Source organism: Otolemur garnettii, unplaced genomic scaffold, assembly GCF_000181295.1.
Source record: "Otolemur garnettii isolate 467f Iridium unplaced genomic scaffold, OtoGar3 scaffold00137, whole genome shotgun sequence".
Taxonomy (NCBI): Eukaryota; Metazoa; Chordata; class Mammalia; order Primates; family Galagidae; genus Otolemur; species Otolemur garnettii.
The window spans coordinates 2,174,172-2,191,106 of record NW_003852532.1 but is presented as its reverse complement, the minus strand read 5'-3'; positions in this window follow the sequence as shown (position 1 = coordinate 2,191,106).

The window sequence follows — 16,935 nt, the reverse complement described above, 5'->3', positions numbered from 1 at the left end:
AAAAAAAAAAAGGTTGATAGTAATGTTAGATTCCTTATCTGTGAGGAGTTTTTCCTGTTCTCAATCTATGTCACTTCTAGTTACGCATTAACTAAATGAACTGGTGAATGTTTTCTTATTTCAGTCATTAGACTGGAATAAATGGAGTGCTAATGGGATACCACATATTTTGCCATTTTACATTTAAATACTAAGAAGATTAACTATCCCCCTTTAATTGGTCCAAATTAGAAAGTAGGTTCCAGTTAATGCCTAATGGAGAAAAGAGAGAAAAGGATCAAGGACAAATGAATAATGGTAGTGAGTCCTGGAGCTTAGCAGAACAGAGTGTAGAGCACTGATTGACACATGTGATGGAAAAAGGAACATCAAAAAAGTACACTTCTACAAAATTCCCCCTTAGAAGGTGGTGGCTGGACACCAAAAACAAACAAGCAAACAAACAAATAAAAATCAATGAAAAACTCATAACCCCTTTTTCCTTCTCCCCCCCCCAAATACTGTTTGATAGTTAAAGGGAAATAAAGACAAATCACAAATCAACAATCTAATAAAACATCTCAAGCTTTGGAAAACAAAGAGCAAACCAATCCCAAAACCGGCTGGAGAAAAGAAATAACCAAGATCAGAGCAGAACTAAATGAAATTGAGAACAAAAGAACTCTACAGAAGATTAATGAATCAAACAGTTGGATCTTTGAAAAGATAAACAACAGTTGGCAAGCCTCTTGCTACATTCACTAGAAACAGAGAAGAAAGGACTCTAACAAGCTCTATAAAAAATGAAAAAGGAGAAGTCACCGTGGATAATCTCAAAATATAAAACATCATCTCAGAATACTGTAAACATCTCTGTGTCCATAAACTTAAAAAAGTGCAGGACATGGGGTGGCACCTGGGATTCAAAGGAATAGATATGCCAGAGGTGACAGGTTCAAACCCAGCCCCAGCCAAAAACTGCAAAAAAAAAGTTCAGGACATGGGCAAATTCTTGGAAACATACAGCCTCCCAGGCTCAATAAGAAGGAAGGAGAACTCCTGAACAAACCAATATCCAACACCGAGGCTGAAGCAACAATAAAAAATTTTCCAAATAAAAAATGTCCCAGACGAGACAGTTTGACACCCAAATTTTACCAAACCTATCTCTACTGTAGAAATTATTTCATAATATTGAGATGGACCAACTTCTCCCCATCTAGCTCTATGAAGATATTACCCTGATACCAAAGGCAGGAAAACATAACTATAAAGGAAAAGTACAGACTGGATTGGGTTTCAACTGGGTTTTTTTAGTAAATTTTCTATGTAGAGATTTTTTTTTCCTCACATAATTTTCATTGAATTGTAGTATTTTCTTGAGTAATATTCTAGGAATGTACATATCCTTTATATACAGATACACAGAGATACAGATACATAAGGTTTATAAACATTGTCTCAGAGTGTACCGTCTGTGTGTGTAACTAGCTTGCCTGCTGACTTTACGGTTATTCTTTTTTAAAAAATCTATCTTGACAAAGTACAGTTCTTGGTACAGAGAATTGTACAGTTTCATAGACTTCACTGGTGCAGATGACATGTAAGAGACCAAACTGACTGTCTTTCTCTTGTCATGAAGTTGATCTAGTTTTTCAGGTGATCCTTGTACTGATAAAATACTGGGCTAGGTCTGGGTGTGTATCTTTTCATTAATCACACTTGACACTGGGTGTGCATCACTTGAAAACTCTACTCTTTTTCAACCAATGTGGGCACATTGTTCATGGGTTGTGTGTTTTCTCAAATGGCTGTTGTGCTTGCTTTCCAGAATGCCTGTCGTTCACACAGACTCCCTGCACTTGTGCTCAGTTTCTCCTCTTGCTCTCTCTCAAATGCCTAGAGGGCTTCTGTGTTGTGGGATTTTGCCTTTTGATTTTCCCAAAATCAAAACCTTTACCTCAGCTTTCAGTCTCCTGTTTCTCATATTTTCTATGGAATATTTTAAATTCAAAAATCACATTCCAAATGAATTGTTGAAATTTTTATTTTAAGACTATTATTCTTTGATATCACCATATCCTTAAAAATTTCTTCTGTAAAATAGTTTTCGAAAACTTCAGGATGAAGGAAACAATTTAGCTTCTGAAATTATATCCTAGTTTTGCCACTTGATATCTATCTACTTTCTATCCTTTGACAAATAGTTTCACTTCTATATAATTCAACTTTAGGAAGTTGTTGCAAGAATTAAATGAATGACTTTGTCAGAAGCAAAGCCTAGCTCAGAGCAGACAGTTAGCAAATGTGAATTACTGGCAGTAAAGAAACCATAAGCTCTTTGAGAAGACTGTGTCTACTAAACTTTCTTTACCTAAACAAAATATTTTATGTTGAATATTATTCATTGTTATCAAGCACAATGTCTCATCTTAAAAAAACTGAATACATCCAATTCAGATAGTACTTACTAACTCATGATCTTAAAGACCCAAATGTATGAACTTATGAAAATTTTTATTATCACCATTCTCTGTATTGAGGCTTTTTACCTTATTATTATATTTGCCACCCAATATGTAGTAAAGAAGAATTATAGGTGGTTAAAACTTTACTTCAAAATATTTTTTAAATTTTTATTATCCATCATTATATTATTAGAATGAAACAAACACCAATTCTGATTCTCTTTCTTTTTTACTTACAACACTGGCTGTGCTCTGGGTCATTTGGTAAAAGTAAGAGAACTGAACACGTGAGAATCCTTGAGATCCAGTTAGACGGCTGACACTACATACCACAGGTCCTTAACTCTCTTATTTTAGCATTTTTGAAATTGAGATCCCCTTGAAACAGATGCATACAATTAATGTAAAATTTCCTTCCTCCATTCTCTATCTTCTAAAAAACTGTTCTTACGTAGTCAGTGAATATTACAATTGATGTATTAGAGGTAGGTTTGTGATTGGTAAGTCACAGATAAATGACATATTTAGGTATACCTTGAATAATTTTCGTGCATTTGGTTCCATATCCATTAGAAATAAAAAGATATCTTTCCCTTTATACCTAGCAGGGGTGTTTCAAGGCAAACAACACATTTCAAAAGTACTCTATACTTATATGATACCCTTCTTTATTAAAATCATTATGTGCAATTGCCTCCAACAGCATCATCACCACCAAAGATGTGGATACTACAGTAGCCTGAATGGTGGATTTTCAGAGGCAACATGAGGAGCAGCTGCCCGTAGTGGTTTTCACTTTGTCATTATGCCTGACACTTGGGAAACATGGCTTTGTTGCCCAAGAGTTGCCCATAGCATGAAACAGGGCAAGATTAGACTTCACTGAGTTATAGAAAACAGATACATCTCCCCAAAACATAACCAAAGATGTGTGTTTAGTTTTAATGACAAAACAGGTGATTTGAGATAGAAGTAGAATGCTTTGCTACATTGCAGTAGAGTGGAGTAAAATATTACCCTATATTCAAGACCTAAATAGAGCACTTACTAAACAATCATTTTTCCTGATTGTTTTTCATTACTTTGGGTTTTTTTAATATTGATATTTTTACTTTGTTTTCATAAAACTGATAAATGTAGAAAAACTCATATTTTGAGAAAAACAAGTTTTCTATTCAAAGAGTACAAAACCATGTTCTCACTCCCAAGTTCCCTTTTAAGGTCCTTCAGTAAAGAGTATGTAAACATAGGTGTATAATGATATAAAATAGATACTGAATTGTATCAAGATGTTTTAGTCCAGAGGTTGCTATATTATAGAAATAATTTATCTTACTATGCACTCTTCTATAGCCTATAGAACAACATATTTCAAAATGTGTACATTAAAAATAAAATGCTGTATATACTTACATTTGCTACTTAAAATCACTTTAAAATCATTAGTAAATCACTCTAGAAGGGTAATTATGAGTGGATCAGAAAGCAGATAAAGTTTTGATTTTATTTTGCTGCCAATCAACATGGCCTGGGTGCTTGCCCCTCCTAGGTTTCCACATCCAAGGTGCCAAGGAACCTGTGGAGAGAACCTGTGGTGACAGGAGGACTCAGGCAAGGACTTGTGGTGACAGGAGGACTCAGGCTATCCTGGGGCAGGGAAAGGGCATACTTCTTTCACATCCACCCTGGCCCAACTCCTGGATGGCACTGTTCATATTACCTGTTGTGAACAAAAGGTCTCTGAAAAGGAATTTGGAGGAAAAAGACTTTAATATTGAACAGTTGTGAATGAGTTAGATGTAACCTTCAGGGTAAAACCAAGGTGAGTTCCAGAAGACAAAGCAAGGGTTTGGAAATTATGGCAAAATTTCCTCACTAACTTTCAGTCAAGTCCCTCTAGGAAAATGAAAGATTGAAATGCCCTTAGTTCTGATTGGCCAGTGCTTCTTCAGAGTTCTGATTGGTCAATATGACTGAGCTCTGATGGTTGGGAAAGTGAGCTCTGATTGGTGAGTTTCCAAGCCCCAAACCAGCCATCTCTGTCTTTATTGGGGCAGGGGAGGAGGGGACAGTTTATCTTTGCACCGACAACAAGTGCCAAGAACTGGTGTGGCTTGATCGTAGAAAAGGCGGCGCTGTTGGTACTTTCCCAGCGTTCTGAGAAAACAGTATGCGACTGTTCCTTCACCCAACCATGACCACCTGGTCTCTTTTAACCTTGGGAACCTCTGTTAGCAATGGGGAGTTCATTTTTCCTGTTGGCAAGGGACAACTTTAGTACCGTTCCTCTTTCTCTTTATCATTCCAACCATTTTTCCAGATCAAAAGGACTTACTGTCCTTTCACTACTATCCTTACGCTAGCAGTTGTGTGGATCTGAGACTTCTCTCTTGAATGTGGTACAGGAGCTATGAGTAAATGCTCTCACCATTCTCACACCCAATTCCTGCATTGTTTCTCCTGTAGCTGATAAAGGGGCCCCATGGCAACTTACCTTTTTACTCTGAAGCCAAAAATTATCTTCTGCATTGAAGTTATAGACTACAGAGACATCTGATCTACCCTGCTAATTTTTTATACTTCTGAGGTCCAAAACTAGAAAACCAACTGTTCTAGCCTCAAAATTTCACAAAGAAACTCAGCCCTTTCTAATCTTTCAGACTGAGTAACTAGACAAGCAATCTTTTTTACTTTGACTTGGAGATTAATGACTTCAGCTGCCAGTACATCCTGTAATTCTGAAGCTGACATTAGGCTAAAAACCGTGCTTGGCATTCTTAAAGTGCTTTGCTAGTAAAGAAATGACTACCGGAGGTTGAGTCATGGACTCTCCCACATATTACTTTGTATATTTGATTCGCCATTAGCAAAGTATACAACCAACAAGATTCTTGAAATTTATTTTTTATTGCTACCAAACAAGCCTAGACTTCCAAAATGAACAACTAGAACTATGAGAAATAAAAATAAAGTCTCTAACCCCCAAACCAACTGAACAAACTCCCTCTTGGCCAAGGGGATCTCAAAGAAGTTTTAAAACTGAGATATGAGAGGGTGGGAGGTCAAATATGTCTCATTATACTCCCTCCCTTGTTAACTACCATTAGGCTTACTTTCCTAAGGGTTAAACAGAATTAATCTTTGGAAAGACTTTTTTGTTGCTGATCTCAAACAACCAGCTAATAATGCTCCTCTCTTTTTGTAGTGTAGCACTACAACTGACCAATGTTCCTTCCTAACAAGAGGTCACCAACCATGGAGTGGTTCTGACCAGTCTGCTGAGAATGGGCATAAGGTTTTAGTGTCCTATGCCTTACTTTTTGACGTCAAAAACTGTACTCTGGGATCATGTTAATGCAATTGGTTTTGAACATGGATCCAAAAGTAGCGTGGAGCTCAATTACACATGTGTTTCTCTTCTCAGAAATATTCATGACTCCTCCTATAGCTTGTTAAATATGTATATTCAGTCACCTCACTTAGCATCAATTCCTCTTCCCATTACCTTTTTCTCAAAGCACATCCTCTTGGTTTCTGCCCAAGACCATTGCTTCCTACCTGGCAAAACGGTCACTTTCTGGGCAACAATGCTTTAGGAAAATTAAAGCTCTCCTTTCCAAATTTACAAGTCATAATTAAGAATACCTACTTTGGAAAAAAGAACCTACTTTTTTTTTTTATAGTTTTCAGTATGTCAGATGTTGGAAGCCCTGTTCAGTCACCCTGTTGTCAACCTTCTAAAAGCAACATCTTCTGAACAGTGATTAGATTAGCACAGTGTGTTGTAGTCAAGACACCCTACTAAGCAAGCAGTATGATAACAGACAACCAACAGCATAAGTACGTGTTTCACAGTTTGATAATGTGAAAGCTTCTGTTTCCATTTGACCAACACTCTAGAGGCACAGTGGAAATGAGAGAATGTCACAAAATAAAATGGATCAAAAACCATGATGCACAGTCTGTAAAGAACACCAGGGTTTAAAGGACAGTAACATTAACAGGAGTCTCAAGCTGCCTCCCCAATTTCATGCCCAAGTAGGAAGTGCTTTTTACAATAAAAATGATTGAATGCTGAGAAGCTGGGTGAGCACTGCTTCCAGGAAGGAAGTAGGAGAAGAGGAATCTCAATCAGAGTTATCACTTTGGTGAAAAATGGGAAGAGCAGAAATGACTAACATGTTTTGTTCTAGCTGTCTGGAAGAGTACAGAGTTCGCTGATGAGATTCTGAACATGCTACCCTGAAGTATTGTGCTTGGGCACATGAGAAATGGCAGAAGGAGGAAGGCCACGTACCCCTTCACCTTGCCTTCCCCCTGAAGCAGGTCATGAGGTCTAGAGTGGTCACTCTTTGACCTTCTTCACGTCCTCTCCCCTGAAGGGGTCATAATGTTACCAGATGTACCCTGAATCCCTCAGTTCTTAACTTCTCATGATCAAACAGTGAAATCAGGTGACAAAGAACGTGTTGTAAGCAGAGAGAGAGGGAGACACTTGAGGCAAAAGTGGAGGCTTGAGGGCTCAGAGTGAACACGTTTCTGAGCAGATCATGAACTGGGGTTCTGTGTTGTCTCTTTTTCTCCCCTCTGGCCTCTTCTCCTTGATGACATTGTCTCTTTCCCTTTGTTTCTTGACCAGTGTGGATATTGCCTCCTCCCTTCCATGGGGAATGGGGAGATTTTCATCTTACATGGTCATAGTTCCCAAAGCCCACAGAGAGGGCGGACTGCAATGTGCTGTAATGTGACCTGCATTGTCTCTGTTGCTTGTCTTATGACCCTGGTGGTAACCTTGATCTTGTTTTTGTTATAGTATGTTCACTTGTTCAGTGGACTGTTTGTTCACACTGTCTGCGTCTGTGTTCTGTCTACCTGTGTCTCACTTCTCTACCCAAGCTAACATTCTGTGACTTTTGCAGGTACCTTGTAGCACATTTTCTTACTCAGTACCCTGTTTGTTTACACAGTACTTACTCTCTGCTTGAGTCTTACTATCTACCTAGACTAAAAATAAGACCCTCATTCAAGAAGTACTCTCCCTGTACCCAAAGGAAGGGAATGTCCTTATTGCTAAAGATACATAGAGAATATTGCAACAAACTGACCTTGCTGAATTCACCTAGTTTATTACCATTAGATTAGTCCTGCAGACTTTCCATAATTATCCAAAGTTCCATCAAACCTAAGCATAAAAATACATAAGTTTACCATTTATTTGGGGGCTTTATTCCTTATAAAGGTGCCTATGCTGCATAAAACCTATATTAAATAATTTTGTATCCTTTTCTCTTGTTAATATCTTTTGTTATGAGGCCTTAGCCATGAAGCTAGGAATGCGTGAGAAAAGATATTTTCTGTTCTGCTGCACTAGTTTGCATTTGACATAAATAGACTGTTCAGTAGCAGAGGCAGAGTCATTAGCTCCTAGTACATGTATGTAAACACACATACATGTAGCAGCCCATATAGCCTATGGCTAGGAGGAATGAGAGTTATAGAAAATACCTGTAATGGAACACCTTGGTGAAAAGGGCATGGAGAGCTCACAAGATGAGAACATTGGTGATTTGGCAGTCTCTACATCTGTGGTGTTAAGAGGCACGAGTTCAGCCTTATGTTAGGCTAGAGGAGAAGGCAGTCAAAGAGCGTGCGCATTTTGTCACAGACACACTTACTCTGACTCTGTCTCCTCTCCTACCTGCAGAATGCCAGCACAGCATCTCTCTGCTGAAGATTACCAAGCTCTGCCAAACACTAAGATCTATCTGTTCTAAGAAGACTACTTCACTCTCTCTAAGCTACTCTCTCTCTCTCTCTCTCTCTCTCTCTCTCTCTCTCCAGCTAAAGTAGATAAGCCCTCAAGCACCTAAGAGAAACTGTTCCTGAGCAAGGTAGCTTAGCAGTCCACGTCCAGAACCTACCTAAGCTGGGCCTGAGACTTGGCCAGTCCCGGGTCCTGACAAGGGGTGTCAGAAGCAGATCCTGACACATACACATGTGCAATCCCATATGTTAGTCTCTTAAAAATAAGTGATTTTTTAACAAAATACAAAGTTTTCCTGAACTTTTTAAGAGATAAAAAAGTGCCTGTTACTTGTATTTCTACCATTTTTTCATTTTTATTTTGGTGTGTGTGTGTGTGTTAACTTGGTAAATGTCCACACTCTTCATTCTATTTCCTTGAGACTGGGAATATGGGTGGCACCTGTGGCTCAGTGAGTAGGGCACCAGCCCCATATATCGAGTGTGGTGGGTTCGAACCTGGCCCCAGCCAAACTGCAAAAAAAATAGCCAGGCATTGTGATGGGTCCCTATAGTCCCAGCTACTCGGGATACTGAGGCAATAGAATCACCTAAGCCCAAGAGCTGGAGGTTGCTGTGAGCTGTGTGTAAAAAAAAAAAAGAGAGAGAGAGTGGGAATATACTTTTTTGTGCTGTATGAGTTCTAACAAAATACCTTTACCATAAAGTAATCTGGTTGTTCTGCACAATAGGTTATAATAATGTCTCAATTATGATCCTTGAAGTAAGCTCTTTTCTTCAACTATTTTCATAGATATTTCTATCTATATCCTTTAAAACACCTTAGGAAGGACTCATTTTATTTTTTCTTGATACATATTTCCCTTTCCCTTGGGCATTTTGTTGAAGATTGCCTAAGTTACAATTTCCATGGGCCATAAATCTTCCTACTCTTCCAGATTGGGAAGGCTTGCTGAGTAATAATAAAGGGATCTGATCTTAAGTGCATCTTCTGTAAGATGCTACATTGCTGATTCCTTTTCCTCTCTCCATCTTCTGAAGAAGGCACCATCAAAAAGCACTTAAGCTTCCCAGGGCTTCTTTCACATTTACTTAACCTATGATAAAAGAAAGTAGATTTAGTGCTTCCTACACAGTTCCCCCACAAGCCCCCTTCGGCCACCCCAGATCTTTTTACTAAACACTGATTTCTTCCACCAGAGCTGCTCGGGGAAGCTCAGGGCAGGATATTCACTGTCAGTACCTAGGTGACAAAGTTAGATGGTTTTCAGTGGATACAGAGAGAAAGAAGAGGAAACAAGAGTGTAAAAATTGAGAGGAGCACGGATAAAAGAAAGAGAATACATGTGCACTGAGACATTTTGCAAAAACGGAGAGGGAGGATTTGCTAAGGTGTGCGTTTTCTAAAGCCATCAGCATTGTCTTCTAACATCTTTCCTTGACACAAATTTTGTATATGTTTTCTGAATGGATAAAATGAATTTCACATGAATAAATTCAGAAAGTAAAGCAGGAAATATTTTTGAGATACTTTAGTGTGGCCACAGGCTACCTAAAAACCAGGCTGAGCTCATCGGCAGGCAGCCTCCATCATACATAAAGGGTGCCAAAAATGTATACACATTGTAAGAGAGAAAAAAACTATACTAAAGTTGTAATAGTCAACCTATGCTAATAACAAAAGATAAATACAAGTCACGTGGCACTTTTTGTAATTGTAGAAATAAAACCTGACTTGAGTATTACAACTTTCATACAGATTTTTCTTTTTTAAAAGATGTGAACATTTTTTTGGCACCCTCTGTTTTTAAAAAGGGATAGCTTCATGCAGTAATTGTAGGAAAGATTCCATCCTCATGTTAATCAACATAGTTCATATACCAATGCTAGAAAGTCTGCTTTCTTTTCTGGCTTATGTCTTTGACCTTTACTGGAAAAAGAAAATTCTCTCCCCTTTTTTTCCCTTTCCCTCCCACACACGTGTATGTGTAAGAAGAGAACTGGCTATTTGATAATGCAGTATAAGCAAAATATAAGTACTTTCTTAAATCTATCTTAGAGAGCAATAAAGTATATAGTGATTCATCTCTGTGGGCAACCTGTCGCATGTGTATCCTTATTCACACCAGCAGAGAGCCACTTGCTAATTTTCTCTCAGTTCAATTCGATCATCCTATGGCATGCATCAAAAGTTGTTGTTTTTGACTCAATTACCTTTTCCATTAGCATATTAGCCTTTGAGAATGCATAGATAGATAATCTGGCATACTAGGGTACAGGACATTTGTTCAATAAAATAATGGAATAAGTGACCTCAGATTCCTTTTGACTTACTCTATTGATAGATAAATATAAATCTTTCAGTACTGCATTTGCAAACTAGTCATTTTCAGACATAATTTCTTTTTCTTCATGGTACTAAACTCTATATTATCAAGTTCAAGTAGACTTTCATCATGATATGCTGAATTGGAAAATAATACCACTTAAGCCTCTGAAATGATTTTTGGAATTAGGTGAACTGTCCATCTTTTTTTCTTTACCCCAAATTGTGTATGCAATGGCTATTTTGTTTAAGATCATTAGTTTCTAGGTTAGAGGTGTATGTTTATTTAAATTTTATAAATCCAAGTGCATCTAGCATTTTACTGGCTTCAAAACAATAGAATATTTTGATAACTCATTTATGGTGTTTCTCTGATCTCTTGACTTTTGATGGCACCACAGGTCTTCTGAAATTTTCTCTTAAGTCAAGCTAACTTCAATGACCTTTTAAGTGAACTCTGTAGATCTAGATTCTGCCCCATTTATCCAACTGTTTTTATATCCTGCTCAAAAACTCCTAATAATCTCTGCTATGTAAGATATAAAGATTGTTTTTAATTGAGCTGGCATTTACCATCTGTCATAAATGTCTTGTAACCATCTTATTGACATCATAACTTTCATTCTGTTCAAACAGATCATCACACCTCCATGGCTCTGCTAATTCTATTGTGCCTACCTGGAACATTTTTCCATTATTCTTCCTAATTATGAGATTTTAAAATACAAAAGTAATCATTACATTTTAAAAGAAAAATTCGTCTGTTTGGAAATAGGATATCCAAAGAAGAACAGGAAAATATTTTTCTATCAGTAACTATAGTGAATGGAAAACTTTTTTAAAAGCATGGAAGAGTTCTGTATGAGACTTATGTGAAAACTGGACAAAGGAAGTATTGAGGAGAGACTGGGAGGGGGACACAGAAGGAGGCAGTGCAATGGAGTGAGTCTGCGGACTCAGTGAGTGAGGAGTTCCTGCTAGAGGGATGTTTGCTCCCTAACCTCTCCATAAGTTGAATATTCAGTAAAGTTCACTAAGTTACCATGTTTTGTATCCATGTGTGAAGGGGTTGAGTTTTGCATTTAGGTCACTGCAAAATCAGAGAGCATGGGCCACAGCAAGATAGGGAAGAGTAGAATGGAAGTTCCCACACCCAAGAACTCTTGGAATGGTTTTAGATTATGAAGGAATGGGAAATAATCATGGTGTCTAAGGTAAAGAATAATGAAGGCAGAATCATAGCTCTCTCTCTTTCCCTTTCTCTTTCCCCTCCACTTTTCTTTCTTTTTGAAATATGTTTGGCTTTATTTTATTTAATACTGAGGGCATATGTATAGTTCTGATTAAGAAGAGCAGAAACACTGAAACAAGTGTACTTCTCTTGGCCAAGAGCTTAGCAGATGTTCCTGGCTTAAAGGCACATTTTGTAAGAATACAAACAACAGATTATATTATAGCCTCATATATTATTTCCTCATTTGGAAATTAACTGTATGGAGGGTCTAAGCATCATTGTCATTTCCCTTTGAGATAAGTTCATCTCTGTATATTCTTTGACTATCATTAAATTGCAGTTTGATTTAGGAACTATAAAGATGGTCAGATCAACCAGTCCTTGAGTAATGGTAGTGATGTGAAAGTCAGTGACAAGACTTATATTTGAGCCAGAGTAATAGTTAAGAAAAAAGATGGTTTTGTATATGTAGGATAAACAATTGCTAAGAAGTAAACGAAGTTACAGCTATTGGGTTCTTTTGCTTTTGGCCACAAAGAACTAGGTGATCTTTTCTCAGGATTTTACTTTAAAAGAAGCAAATAAACCTTGAGAGCGCACAAAACAACCTGAATTTTACACCTGCTTTATCCAGTAGAAAAAACTACTGGCATTAAATTATTAGGTGAAAAATGAAAGTTCCTCAGGATCATGTGAAAGTCTTAGAAGGCAAACTCCATTTGTTAGTCAATATCACAGGTGCCCAGGATCCCCCTCCATTTTAATGAAGTCCTTCCTGACCACCCGTTATGAGTCATGTCTACAACTTTAACACAGCTATTCAGTAAAACACCTGTATTTCTTTCAGCATTTGCCATGGTCATTGAGGATGTGTTTATTTACAAAAATCCATATAATTTTTTGACCTAATAATAGGATAATATTAGTTAAGAATCATATTTTACTTCTTTGGATCTGTTGAAGTTTCTAAGGTATTAATAAATACTTTGTTAATGCTTTGTTGATTGGTTTGTTAATGATAAAGCATACTTAAAAGAAAACCCTAAGAGAAAAATCAGAAAATAGAGGAAGGGGAGATGATTCTGCTTCTCCAAAGAACCCCCTTTCCAGGCAAGTTGAGTCTGCCCTTCTGTTGTCATCTAATTGTTAATCATACTGATTGCTGAATTTTCCCCATATGATAGTTTTGAACTATACGTAATGATTCTCTGTTAATTAAATCAAAACAACCTATGATTTGTCTTGCAGTCTATTATAAAGAATTAATATTCCAATGTACTAGAAAGGAAAATAAAGCAAATTATTTGGAAATTCTCTCCTTGTTTAGATTCTATAATGTTTTAGGCATTCAATTAATTAATACAATTAATTCAGGTTAGATGTTATGGAAAATGTAATAAGAAATGATTTCATTTGCTATAATTATTCATCTGGAAATATATACAATTCTGTAAAGCAGTAATATTTCTTCTTTTCAGTAAGTGCAAAAATACCTAGGGATTTTTTTCTAGATTTTCACCTATCTATCACATACCTGGGGTAAGTTTCATTTATTCATCTATAAAATTATGATAACAATGATTATTACATCACAGAGTTAAGAAAGGCGTAACATGAATACACAAATAGAAGATGCTTTAAATAAAGACTGCCACACACTAGTTGCTGTATAATAATTTGCTGTTGCTATCATCATTATTATATAAGCTTCCAATTTTAAGAGAAAGATGACATCAATATACATAAAATGTTACAAATGACTTTAATGGTATTAAGTCATTTACCAATAATTTAATGTATTATTTATTACTATTTAAAGGGTTAATAGAACAAAAAAGATTGTTTTTAATGTATTGTTGGAATAGCATTTTAATTTAGAAAAGTGGAGAAATCATATATTTTATCACTATTTGGAGAAAATAAGATTTCAGGGTTATGTTTAAAAAAAAGGAAGGAGGGAAGGAAGAGAGGGAGAAAGGGAGGGAGGGAGGAAGTAGGGAGGGAAAGAAAGAAAAGAATGAAGGATGGAAGGAAGGAAAGAGAAATAAAAGAAAGAAAGAGAGAGAGAAAGAGAAGGGAAGGAAAGATTTTAACTCATGGATTTGGACTTTCCCCCTTGCTGTGATTTGAATACTTGTCCCCTCAAAAATTCATGTTGAAATTTGTCATTGTAATAATCTTAAGAGGTGAGACTTTTAAGAGGCTATTAAGCCATGATGATTCTGCCCTTATGAAGGGATTAATGCCCTTATCATGGGAGTGGGTCCATTATCATCAAAGCAAATTTGTTATAAAAGGACAAATCTATCCCCCTTTTTAATTTCTCTTCCCCTTTGTCTCTGTCATTCCACCATGTGATGCCTTCTGTCATGTGAGAACGCAGCAACAGGGCCCTCGCCAGATGCCAGCACCTTGGTATTGGACTTCCAAGCCTCCAGAACTGTTAGCCAATGAATTTCTGTTACAAATTACCCAGTTTCTCTCAGGTATTCTGTAACAGCAGCACAAAACAGACTAAGACATCTCCTTAAACAAAATAAGACATAGTATTTTTTTTGGATGAAAAACAGTACTTCATCAGAAGCCTTTCTGAAGAATATACAACATTGTTTCATATAGAATATAAATATGTTATAAATTTAATTGCAGGATTATATTCAAAAAATATAATGATGGAAAATAATGTTAATATTCCTGCTCCTCTTATTTTATATATATATATATACACACACACATATATATACATATATATATATATTTTTTTTTTTTTTTTTTGCCAGCAGATATAAAAGCCTCACGAACTTGACTGACAGCTACTGAGAACCCAAATCTCCATTTCCTTTCTCTATAATCTCCTTTCATCCATTTTTCTGACTGTTCCTAAAACTCACTAATTCTTGGACAGTTTCTGGAATGATACATTGATAGCTGCTTTTGTCTAAAATATTCTTGCATTCTTACTTGAGTAACTTCTAATAATTCCTTGAACTGCAGGTTAAAAAATTATATCTTCTGAGATTTTTTTTGTGTGTGTGTGAACTTCTATGGGTAAAATTAATTGCTTTTCTCATCCTCTTTTGCAAAACTCATGAGAGTTTTAACCCTCAAGGGAAATTAAGAAGGGCTCCTGAAAGTGCTTCTCTTTAACCTATGAGAGTAAAGTTTTCAAGGTCTTTTATTATTTTTTTTAGTAGATTGAAACAGTCGTAGATTGAACACACAGTCTTACATATGGGTAGAAGACTGATAGTGTTCAAAAATAGCACATTACTACAATTTAGTGAGTGTGTGTATGTGCATGTGTGTATGTATTGGGGCATAGTGGTGTATCTACCCACATCACTCATGATAACGTGAAATGATCCTCCCTCCTTTGCCTCTTTGCTCTGTTGGGTCCCCTGACACGATGTCACAGTTCTATCCTCACTGATCTCGTGGCTGTGTTCTGCTTCTCATTTAGGTTTCAGATGCACATCAAAAGGAAAGATTTCACTGATGATGAAACTAAATCATGCGCCCCACTCTCTCAACCCTCAATATTCTTCAGTCTTTCTCTATCATCTTGCACTTGTATGTCTTTCATCCCCACCCTCTTTTTTGTCTCCCCAGCATGGAGAAGGCAGTATTAAATACAGGAAAAAAAAAATACATTTCTAGGAGTGGAACTCATAGACCAAAGAGTATATATTAAGACCTTCCATACACTTTGCCAAGTTTCTATCCAGAGATACTTTATTGTTATTGCTATCATTATATAGCATGTATAATTTTAATGCAGATATATAATTACACCATTCATTATAGCTATCACTTACGTGTTCTTACAATATACCTATCACTGTGGTAAGTGCTATAATACATTAAGTGTATCTTTACATGTATTAAGTCTAGCAATTAGCACTTCCATGGGTGGTATAAAAGAGTGCCAATTTTAACATACTCTCAATATTACTTTAAAAGTCTTTGTACATGGAAATTATATTTTACTTTCTTAACGTGAACTTTTGAAATAGCAAATATGGTGGAACACATTTATATGTTAATATTTTATTGATTGTCTTTAATACTTTACTACTAAACTGTATTAAATACTTTAATACTTTACTACTAATGTTTAAGTTTGCTAAGGCTGAAACAGCAAAGTACCACAAACCATACAGCTTAAACAGTTCTGGAAGCTTGAAGTCCAAGATCAAGGTATTGGCAGTGTTTCCTTGAAGGAGTGAGGGGAGGATCTGTTTCAAGTCTCTCTCATAGCTTCTGGTAGCTCCTTGGCATGTGGTAACATAAACTCCAGTCTGCACACAGCATTTTCCTTGTGTCCTGATGTTTCTTCATCCTGTATGTGGGTCTGTATGTATAATTGTTTTTAAAAGGACATCGGTCATACCAGATTAAGCCTATCTCAAAGGTGCTATTTCCAAACAGAATCACATTCTGAAGTATTACTGGGTAGAAGCACATCAATGAATCTTGGAGGGCAAGAATTCAATATAACACCCAGTTTATGAATTTTGCTATTATGCTTATGCACATATTTTTATGAGTTCTCAGAAAAGCAAAAATAAAAGCCTTCATCACATGTCTGACAATTATATTCCTGATGTGCTTATCTTTTAATTTTGTTTGTGCACTCTTGACATATAAAATTTCAAATATATTTGAAATGATTTCAAACGAATTCTTGAGCAGCTACCATTAGACATGTCTTTCCTATATAAAAATTAGGTAAAAGACTCTCACCTAAATGTTTTAAATTTCCATTTTTCATTTAATTTTTTAGTGCAAGCCAGATGTTTAAGTACAAGCCTCTAATTTTCACCCCCTAAAAATTACGGTTTATAATTTCAGATTAATTTATCTAACACATGTTTCTGATTTTGTTATCCCATTGCTTAAAATCCTTAAGTGGCTTCTCATCATCTGTACTGTAGAAATCTTTTTGCAGATTATGGCTTACTGGTTTCTTCAACATCTAGCTCCTGTTCATTTTTCTAGCCACATTTTGTTGCCTTTTTATATACACACCTACACTTCCTCTCATCAAATTATCTGAGGTCTGGAAAATGCACCTTGTTCTTTCAGACCTTGATATCTTTGCAAACTTACATATATGCATTTTAGAACTAAATCTGCTAAATCCAGAACTAAATCTAAGAAGAATA